Source organism: Lissotriton vulgaris, unplaced genomic scaffold (genome assembly GCF_964263255.1).
Source record: "Lissotriton vulgaris unplaced genomic scaffold, aLisVul1.2 SCAFFOLD_1548, whole genome shotgun sequence".
NCBI lineage: Eukaryota > Metazoa > Chordata > Amphibia > Caudata > Salamandridae > Lissotriton > Lissotriton vulgaris.
In genome coordinates, this window is record NW_028251404.1 from 576,983 (window position 1) to 588,345 (window position 11,363).

Below are 11,363 nucleotides of genomic sequence, written 5' to 3' on the forward strand. Positions count from 1 at the left end.
ACTGACATTTGGGTTACCCTAGGCACATTACGCTTCGCGGGTGATACCTGACCTACGGGATTTTTACTTTGGCAAGGTTGCGCCATATTAAAACTTAGTTCGCTGGTAACCTTTAGTCAATTTTAATCACTGCATGCACATCTTACATTTTGATTTAGGACTCCCCCTGCACACCCACCAAAAATCAGTTCGCAAAAGATCTCCGACAAAGTGACCCTTCGGGGACCTGTAGGGCATTGCAGCGCCGGCCCGATGAGGACCAACTGCCCCATGATGAAGCAAAACATCCTTCGGGGTGTGTGAGGTCAGCAAGGAACAAGACCTGTTCCTCCCTTTCACTAATGAGTCCAAAGCCTAGGTTCCCTATTTCCCTTTCTCTTCTTTTGTCTTTTTTTCATAAGGGAGTGAATGACACTCTGAACACCTCCCTAGGAACTGTGGGGCATAGTATCAACGCTGTGCAAAAAATATCGCACAGTGTTGATAACGTGGAAAAATCTATCGCCGATTTCACATTGCCTATTGGCAGCGTATTCTCAAATCTAAAGCCAGCAGGCGATGTGAAATTGTCGATAGGTCGCATTAGCGCGTCAAAACAAGCGCTGTTTTCACACACTAATGTGTGCCTTGATAATATGGGGGGTGCTATCCAACACTTTCTCTACTGTTGCACTCGCTGGAGTGGGAATAGTAATTTTTACCCTAGCGCTATCCAACGCTTTCCCTACTGTTGCACTCACTCACTGGAGTGGGAATAGTACATTTTACTCTCCCTCTATCCAACACTAAAAATATTGAATATTTTTTAATATTATTAAGGTAACATATATATGTATTAAAAAATAAAAATGCATGTTTTTTTAATTTACATGAATTATTTATCAATTTTAATGTTATTTAAGTATTTTTAAGTACATTTTACTTAATTATATTCATTATTTCATTATTTTACATCACTTTTAAGACATTTAAAAAATTCAATATTTTAACAAACTATATTATTTACAACAATATTTTGGATTCAATATTTTTGTACTTACCTGTTGGTAGATAGGAAGTCGATATTCTGTCATTCTATATTTTTTCCTCGATATTTTGGCAGGTCGATATTTTGCTCCTCGATATTCTGTCAGTGATCCCCCCTTCCACCTCATATAACCGAGGTTACCTGGTACAGCCTGCACCAGAGTAATGGCATCCGAGCAATCAGAATTCTGCACCCCGCCGGTCCTCCCCCCCTCATTTGAGACACCCTCAGTAAAAATAAAACAACAAAAGAAAAAGGTTTTTTATATTCTTACTTAGTCTTTAGGCAGTGTTCAAGAATGTCCAAAACTTATCATTACTATCTGTAATAAGGTTTTTAAGCTAGCATGCTCCTTAAAATAAAAGGAAATGAAAGGAGAGATCAAAAAAGCAGAAGATATAGAGTGAGGAATAGGAGTGAGGCCCCTTAAAGGCAACGTTTTCGAGGCAGTGGACCGCTAATTTTTTTCCCCTTTTCAGCTAATGATCTCTTGTAGATTTGCCTGGGCCTGTATTTCAGAAAATTAGCTGTGCATGTTCCCCTTATACACAACCTTTAGCGGGGCAGGGTTTTGTAAATACACATTGGTCCCAAGTTATTGGAAGGGGGAAAAGAGCTGCATCCGCCTCCATCTACGCTCGACAGTGGCATGAGCGAAGTTGGTTTTTGTAAGTAATGTGATTCAGTTGAATTGGCAAAGGAGGAAATTACCAAAGTATAGGAGCATTGCACGCGGGTGCTGAGGAGTAGACGAAGTATGTTTTCAGGGTGGTAGAGGACATCTATGTGCTCGCTGGATCTCTTTGTACCAGTCCCAGGTGTGTAGTTCCGGGTAGGCCCCCTTGAGGAGCATGATCGTGAAGTTCCTGGGATCATTACTCTCTGCACGTTCCGGAACACCAAGAATACAGAGGTTATTTCACCGTTGTCTATTCTCCTGCTCTTCCATCTTCCACATTAGGTCCTTGACTATGCCCTTTGAGCATCTCCTTGCGTCTTCATGGTGACTAGGTCCTTCTCAAGATTTTCTGTCCATACTTCATCAGAGGCCAATCTATCTGCGATTTCAACACAGTGTCTGCCATCTTCCTCACGGCTCCTTGTAGCTTTTTGGCTGCTAGTCGTGATCTCCGATTGTCTGGCCTGACCTCTTCCTGGAAGCTCTTGATTAAGTGTACTACTGCTGCGAGCGCAGAATCATTCTTGGCCCCTGGCCCTTCTTTTTCTGTGTTGCCTGTGATCCTGTTAGGTCGTACATATTGAGAGGCAGAGTAATCCCATCTGAGATCCCCAGCACTTCCTCGATCAGGCATCTCACACCTCTTGCTCCGGTTTCCCTTTTTTATTTGGAGTTTTTCTCTGGCCATGACCTTTTGTAGGTGGATCTGAATCCTAGCTGCTATTCCAATTATTCCCCTCTCCCTCAGTGGAGGCAGATATGCTCACGTCTGAAATTTCTGATTCGTCAGTTAAGGAGTAAAACTTCTCCAGATTGTCAGGTGTCTGGGGAAAGTGGCGAAGGGATTTATCAGGTTCTATCCCCGTTTCTTTTCCAGATACTTTGTTGTCAGCCGGAAATTCTCCTCTGGTTGCCTCTCGCTTTTCTCTTGTGTCTTCTTCGTGTTTCTTTAGATCGACCAGAGATTTTAGGCTGGGAGTTTTGCTGCTGATCATTTTGTGGTCTATTTCCAGGCTGAGAGTTGGCGTTGATTGAAGGTCAGGGCATGTTGTGATCAACCCCATTGCGATGGTTGCAGCTCCAACGTTAATGACACCAGTTTGGTCATTAGGCCCCTCTTCCCCTTTCTTTCTCGCCTCTTGAGCCCTGTGTATTTTTCCTTCACTTGGGCCAAAGATGTTGGAAATTAATGGTTGACAATTACTAGAGTCCCTGGGGTTTTGCATCTGTATTTTTCGGCACACCTGTTTTGCCTGTATTCACTGTATTCTCACCTTTCTCCCCCTTATCAGTCTTCTCTCCCACCTTGCTTTTAGCTCTGTGTGCATCAAGCCGCTTTTGCCGATTTTCGGCGGTCACGGTGCTGTGCTGTGATACAATAGTCATTGCGGTGTTATAGGGCTGCATACTCTTTGATTTTAGTGCTTTTGCTCCCTGACCTGCCATCCTTACTTGTTTGTGGCCAAATCCCTGGTTGCAACAATGTATCCTGCAAGCGCAGGAAGCTGCCGGAATACCAGTGTGCCGATCGGGAACCTGCCGTGTGTGAGGAGCTTCCTTCGGAGCCAGCAGGGCTCTGTAGATCGCCGATAGTATCCTCCTGAGTGACAGCGTGGAATCCTGCCACAGGGCTGAGAGCGTCAGAGATGCTGGATTCAGGCGAACTGCATCGGGAGTAGACAGAAGGAGAGGTTGCTTCCACGCTTCGCCAATTCTGGTTTGCTCATGTTGGCTGGCGAATGTGAGCAGGATTTGTAAGTATTGAAGCTGCTTCATTTGTTAATGCTTGCTGATGCACTCCTCTGCGGTTCAAGGGTATACTGGGAGTTAATTACAGGTTCTAGGGGTCTGAGCGGCAAAGCGTTGTGGGAGAGCCGTTACTCAGACACCATCTTGCCCCCAAATTCCCATATCTGCTTCTTGCTGGAAAAATTCAAGGTGATACTCAAGCGGGGGCCTAGAAAAAATGGGGGTACCAAACCTACATTTCCCCATTCATTTTCTATAGACCTTTTTAGGCAGTGCTACTTCAAAAACACAGCAACAGTGCCTCCATTAGGTCAGAGGAGCATCGCCCACCCTCGTACCAGCAGCAAACCTGGAAAATAAAATGGTAATAAAATGATTTTATTACCGTTTTATTTTTTAGGGCAGTTGGACAGTCCGAGCCAAGTGTTGGGACGGGGTCATTGTTGCAGACTGGCAGCAGGGGACGAGGAGGAATTGTGCACACCTAAAGTTTAAAGTGAGCATGTCACTTTGGCTGGCTATCTTGCGACAGCCATTCCGACATGCATACTTTAAACCTCTTCAACCGAAGCTGTCTTAGACAGCAGGGTGGAGAGCTTTCACATGCCTCCAGTGCTGTAGGAGCGCTGAGCCAGCCAGCTCTAACAAAACCTGGTGCTTGTCTCATGCTGGTTAACAGCATGGGAGCAGCATTAGAATCGGTTAGGGGAGCTGTCTCAGAGACCCCTTGCTGCCTTATACCCGACAGACTAAGGGACCGAAGTGGAGTAAGTAAGTGTGTTTTTTTTTTTTTTTAATAATCTGTTTCTTTATTTTTACACACTGCCAGGCTGTGTAAGAAACTCACACTTCTTTCAGCCTCAACTCCCAAGCTCTTAATCGTTGCCCGTTATAAACACTGTTTATAACGGGCCACAATTAGAAGCTTTGGGGTTGTGCCTAACGGCATTCCTGGAGTGCCCGTCTGATCGCCCTGCCACTTTTTTTAAAAGCAAACAGCCGCCACTGCAAAAACTGCTGAACGGTATTACACCGAATTTGACAGAAAGCTTGATCATGGTTCGAAAAGCGTGTGTTTTGTGATCTGATGTAAAACTGTTCAGTAGTTTTAGAGAAATTAAGCATCAAAAATGTTTGTACAGCTGGACATTTGGGTTCAAGGTAAGTGTGGTCCAAAAATCCGTTCCTCTCGCGGATTTTGCGGATTTTAGGAAATTACGCGATCCGCGAATATCGTGAAATTGCCGAAAAATCCGTAAATCCGCTCACAGGTGGATTTTTTTTTTTGGCCCACAGTAAGCACAGTTAAGGCAGGTGCTCGAGTTGAAGCTAACTTTGTACCCTTTTTGGAATGGCGCCGGCAAGCTGCCAGAGTTGAAGTTGCTTACTTGTAAGTTGCAACTTCAATTCTGGCAGCTTACCGGTGCCATTCTAAAATGGTTACAAAGTTAGCTTCAACTCGGGCACCTGCCTTAACTCTGTAAGTGCTTTCCGTGGGCCAAAATTTAAACCTCAACAGGAAGCACTTACAGATATAAATAAAGCAGGTGCTCGAGTTGAAGCTCAAATTCAGTAACGTTTTAATCAGCCTAAAACATTAGTGAGCAAGGTCGAGGCTGGGCAAGTGTGCTTTAACCCCATATCTGCCGTCGAAAATTAGCTGTAATACTCGAGGGAGGGCTTTGAATCCCTGAGTTTCTCAAGCGCATCCCCTGTGTAGTTCTTGTGACCAGGAGGCTGCTTTCTCCTCACCTGCTGCCCTGTTAGCTCTCTGACCTTATACACAAGAGGCATGTGAACACACATAGAAACACTGCACCACAAACTAGCTGTATCAAACATCTTCCCGCCCTTTCCCAATCCCAACTATGATGTACAGCTGACTCAAGGGACCTCGGCGCCTTTTGGTGCGGTGGCAAGTTACAGGCACACATGGTCAGTGGAGACAAATCGTCTGGCCCTTTACGCAGCTGCAGTGTAGGAAAAACACTATACATTTACCCAATGAGGTAGCACTTACTGATTAGCCAGTATAAAGTACTCCAGTTGAGTAGAGTGCAAATCGCCAAAGAATCAGCGAATTTGCAGGAAAATCCATGAATTTGCAGGAAAATCTGCGAATTTGCAGATTTTTAGCGATTTCACGTGAATTCGCGGACCGCATATCCGCAAAATAAGCCCATAGTTAGTTCAAGGGACTCTCACGAGAGTTCCATGAACACAGTAAAAAAAAAGAAAGTGCTGATTGGCCTAGGGAGCAGAAGTCACTCATTTATTATTTAGTGCTCTTAGATAGCAGTGCCTCATAAGGCCCTAGGGCATTTTAGTATAGAATATTTGTATGCTTGTGTGCCCCTAGAAGAGGCAGGTGTAACATCAAGCATATTTTAAATGTTGTGGGGGCTGCAGGACGTTATGCATTCCATATGTTCTTAAACCACTCCTAGCTGGAGATCTATGCTCTTCAGCTGGAATGCAAGGCCCTCTTGTAGTTGTATTAATGTTTAAATTTTCTGTGCTGTAAATGTTAAAAGAAAGACTCAGAGAGATGTTGGTTTAAATTTTGTTTTAAATATTATCTGTATTTATTTTAACATTTTTAACCCACAAAATGTAATAATAAAAAACTATGTTAAAAGAAAGACTCCCACATTTTTGTTATCAAAATTTTATTAAACATTTTTATAATAATCACTATTATTAAACGTTGCATTGTGTGAACACTAGATTACAAATGATCATAGACTCACTTTTTTATTTTGACTCCTTGGCAAAATCAGTAAATCTACATGAGAGCAGCCAGGATCTGTAAAAATAACTGCATGCTGCTCATGCCAGGTGTTTTGCATGGTGTTGAGTTGGCTGCTCGCAAGGGGTTGAACGCCCCCTGAGTGGGCCGCAGACCCTACGGCCAAACCCATGCCGCACATGGTGGCGTGGTTGGCTGCCCGCAGGAGGTGGGCACAGGGCCAAAGGCCATGTACAGTAGGGTATTGGCTTTACATATGGTAAAACATTATTACTTACGTATAATATTACTACGAAAGTAACTATATCTCGCCCACATGCCATGCACAGGTAATTACCCCACATATTACATCACTCATGACATGTTCTATGACACCTTCTATAACTTCATAGATACCATCACAGCGACATTTGAAATGACACATTCTATAACATCATTCATAATATCACTGCAATATTTGAAATGACATCACTGATGATAAGACTATGCATGGCGAGGGTGAGAGTTATAGTTACTTTAGGGCACACATTATAGTTACTTGAGGTAACTATAACTGGTGAATTTGAGTGGCTTTTGGAAATTAAAAGGTTACATTGTCACAGAAACCTTCATCTAACTGTAACGTTGCTTTAACCTTTATTTTTTCAGTGACTATATATATATATATATATATATATATATATATATATATATATATATATATATATATATATATATATATATGTTCACTTTTCACCAAGCGTGATGCTGCGCGAGTGCACTCCTGCCAGCAAAAATCACACCACCATAGATTCCAGTTGGAAAAGTCGTTTATTCAAGCATAAGGGCCAGGACAAAACACCCTACGCGTTTCAGCGATAAACGCCTTGCTCACGGGTAAATAAAGTTCATTCAAAAAGTGTATATATACAAACAGTGTAAGACCATGTGACATGAAGTGCATGGAAACAAAAAGTGGACTATTATTCAACAGTCTGCATCGGCCATCTTATAATGGTAAAGTGATACATTCCTGTAGAGTCTAATGCATCACTTGCCCCGTGAATAGCTGCCATAACGCTATATATAAGCAAGGTCTCAACATAACATCATATTTTTGTGTTTATAAATTCATTCTTTGATCTCAATTGAGAACCCAGTTGGCTCAATTCAGAGCAAATCATGAATTTGTAAACACAAACCTGGCTGTGCAACACAGCTTGGTTGGAGAAACCTAAGTGTTCATTTCTCTTTGGCCAGCCTAAGACGGCCGGACAAAAGGACAGTGCACCTCTCACTTCTCCCTGCTGTGCCCGGCCCGCCCCTCTCTACACTGCTGGCATTAGTGGTCAAAGTGGGAAAAAAAAGTAGGGGAACTCTGGGTGGAGAATCAGGGGGCGGGAATAACCGAAGATTGAATCAGTGGGCGGAGTCAGGGGTGTGGCTAGAAATAGCAAACCATACCAATTTTTAGTACATTTAGCATTTCACTGACCAGCTTATAACGTTATTTAATTAAAACAATGGATAAACATGTTTATTTGAGGTTTAATTCAGGAAAAAACAAACACTCATAGGGAATAAAGGTTTATATAAAGCGTGAGATATATAAGCAGGAACAACATGTTGTCTTAATGCTTTTACTCTCATTGTTCAGAAATCCATGATTATTTTTTGTCTCAAACATTGAGGTCATGAATACAGGGCTCCTCCTGTACACATGTGTTAAGCACGGCTCGGAAGAGAAAGGGATTCTTCAGGAGAATCTAGACTCACGGAAACCCACAAAGGCTCCTTCATATTCATGTCAGCCAGCTAGCTGCTCGATCATAATATAGCAAAAAGAACAACTGGTGGACAGAATGCAGAACAATATCATACATTCACCCCAGTACAGAGATCTGGGTTTAAATACATTGTTTCTCTGCCCAACATGCCATTCCAGTTTGGACCCAGCCACATGCAAATCAGTCTTGATCCTGCACCCAATGGGAACAGTCCAGCCCGAACTGCCAGGCCAGGTCCTCCCTGGACTCGAAACAAGCATCCTAGGACCGGTTTCGGGCTTTCAGCCCTCATCAGCCAGGATAGCTTGATTCCAGTGGCATGGAGAGCACAGGACTCATGTCTGAGCATACCTGTCCCACTCGGGGTGACAAATGCAAAAAGAACAATTGATGGACGGAATGCAGAACAATGTCATACATTCCCCCCAGTACAGAGATCTGGGCCTAAATCCATCGCTTTTTTTCAGTTTGGACCCAGCCATATGCAAATGAGTCTTGGTCCTGCGCCCAATGTGAACAGTCCATCCCGAACTGCCAGGCCATATGTATTCAAGTGTCCTTTCATTCGGGAAGTGAACACAAAGCAGTACCCAGTGAACTATGCACATAACATATTGCTCTTTGATATGCATGGTACATGTTCTTTGCAACAGGCATATTATCCCTCTGCGCTAACTTAGATGAGTAAAACAGCCACTAGACAAAACATGCTCCCATCTCTCCAGAGGTACATTGATCACCAAAGTTATCTTGGCACTTGTATTGTTGACCGAAACCTGCTGAATATACAAATAACTTTGCAGTGTTTTTAAAACTCCTGCACTTGTACAAAACCGGTCCCCCCAAACTAACTGCCCCCTACCCTTTCAGTCACCCTGGGAAACGCCTGCTCCTGTCCAGTCAGTACTCCTGCTCATGCTCAATCAACACTCCTGCTTCGTCAATTCCACTGCCCCCTCCCTTCTCCTGGCCCGTCACTTCTCCTGGCCCATCACTTCTCCTGTCCCGTCACTTCTCCCTGTTCACTGCTCCTGCCCTGTTTACTGCTCCTGTCCGTTCACCGCTCCTGACCGGTTACCGCTCTTGCTCATGCCTAATCACCGCTCCTGCCCCATCACTTTTCCTGCTTCGTCATTTCTCCTGTCTCGTCACCTCTCCTGCCACATCACCTCTCCTGCACCATCACCTCTCCTGCCCCATCACCTCTCCTGCCCCGTCACCTCCACTGCCGCGTCACGTCACCTGCCTGTCACTTCTCCTGCCCGGTCACTTCTCCTGCTCGGTTACCTCTGCTCTCCTGCCCTGTCACGTCACCTGCCTGTCATGTCACCTGCCCGTCACATCACCTGCCCGTCACTTCTTCTGCCCGATCACTTCTCCTGCCTGTCACTTCTCCTGCCCGGTCTCTTCTTCTGCCCGATCACCTCTCCTGCCCTGTTGCCTCTCCTGCCCTGTTGCCTCTCCTTCCCCGTCACTTCTCCTTCCCCGTCACTACTCCTTCCCAGTCACTTCTCCTGTCCCGTCACTTCTCCTGTCACTTTTCCTGCACCGTCACTTCTGCACCGTTCACTGCTCCGTCCATATTCACTACTCCTGCCCCATTCACTACTCCTGCCCCGTTCACTGCTCCTGCCCCGTTCACTGCTGCTTCCCGGTTACCACTCCTGCTCATGCCTAATCACCGCTCCCGCCCCATTACTTCTACTGCTTCGTCACCTCTCCTGCCCATCACATCAGCTGCCTGTCATTTCACCTGCCCGTCACTTCTTGTGCCCGGTCACCTCTCCTGCCCTGTTGTCTCTCCTTCCACATCACTTCTCCTGCCCTGTCGTCTCTCCTGCCCCATCACTTCTCCTGCTCCATTCACTTCACCCGCCCCAATCACTTCACCTGCCTCGTCACTGCTCCTGCCCCATCCACTGCTCCTGCCCCGTTCACTGCTCCTGCCCCGTTCACTGCTCCTGCCCCGTTCACTGCTCCTGCCCCGTTCACTGCTCCTGCCCCATTCACTGCTCCTGCCCTGTTCACTGCTCCTGTCCTATTCACTGCTCCTGCCCAGTTCACCGCTCTTGTCCTTTCACCGCTCCTGTCCTTTCACCGCTCCCGCCCGGTTACCGCTCTAGCTCATGCCCCGTCACCTCTCCTGCCCGTCACCTCTCCTGCCCGTCACCTCTCCTGCCTGTCACCTCTCCTGCCCGTCACCTCCCCAGCCCCATCACCTCTCCTGCCCCGTCACCTCTCCTGCCCCGTCACTTCTCCTGCCCAGTCACTTATCCTGCCCGTCACTTCTCCTGCCCGGTCACCTCTCCTGCCCAGTTACCTCTCCTGCCCAATCACCTCTCCTTTCCTGTTGCCTCTCCTGCCCCGTCACTGCTCCTGGCCTGTCACTTTTCCTACCTTGTCACATTTCCTACCCTGTCACTTTTCCTGCCCCGTTACCGCTCCTGCCCGTTCACTGCTCCTGCCCGTTCACTGCTCCTGTCCGGTCAGCACTCCTGCCCGATCACTGCTCCAGCCCCATCACTTCTCCTGTCCCATCACTTCTCCTGCCCCGTTCACTGCTCTTATCCGTTCACTGCTCCTGCCGGTTACCACTCCTGCCCATGCCTAATCACCGCTCCTGCCCCTTCACTTCTTCTGCCCCATCACTTCTCTTGGCCCTTCACCTCTCTTTTCCTGTCACCTCTCCTGTCCCGTCACTGCTCCTGATCGTCAACTCTCCTGCCAATCCCTTCTCCTATCCGTTACTTCTCCTGTCTATCACTTCTCCTGCTCTGTCACTTCTCCTGCCCGTTACTTCTCCTGCCCAGTCACCTCTCTCCTGCCCTAGTAACTCTCCTTTCTTGTGGCCTCTTCCGTCCAGTCACTGCTCCTGCCCAGTTCACTCCGTGTATAACATTAGCACATTACACAAGGTGTCAAGTTCCCCACAGAACTCTGTCTGGGGAAAGCTCCTCTGTAATCACCAACTCTGATCCCACTGGCACTTGATATGCTGAAGGCAGAGGGCGGGCGCATTCTGCCTCAATCGGAATGATAATGGGCCTGCCCTCGGTTTGTGCGAGCTCAGGGAGGGGCTGCTGCAGCCTCTGGAGTTCAACAGAGAAGTGCGAGCAGCCCCTGGAATCTGAATGAAAAAAGTTATTGTTTTTAAGTTGAACCATTCTTGCTGTCCCGGGATGCTTTTTTGAAAGTAAGAAGTAGGGGAACAGACTGAAATTTTTTTTAGAAGTAGGGGCACCCCGTGCCCTTCTGTTCACGCCCACTTCTATCACTGGCTGGCATCGGCTCAGTCACTCAGCAGTCATTTTATTTTTCGCTTAACTGCTAACTGGCTGACCAGTGGGGCGATGCTCCTCCACCTTTACAGAGTAGCAATCCCTGCATAATACT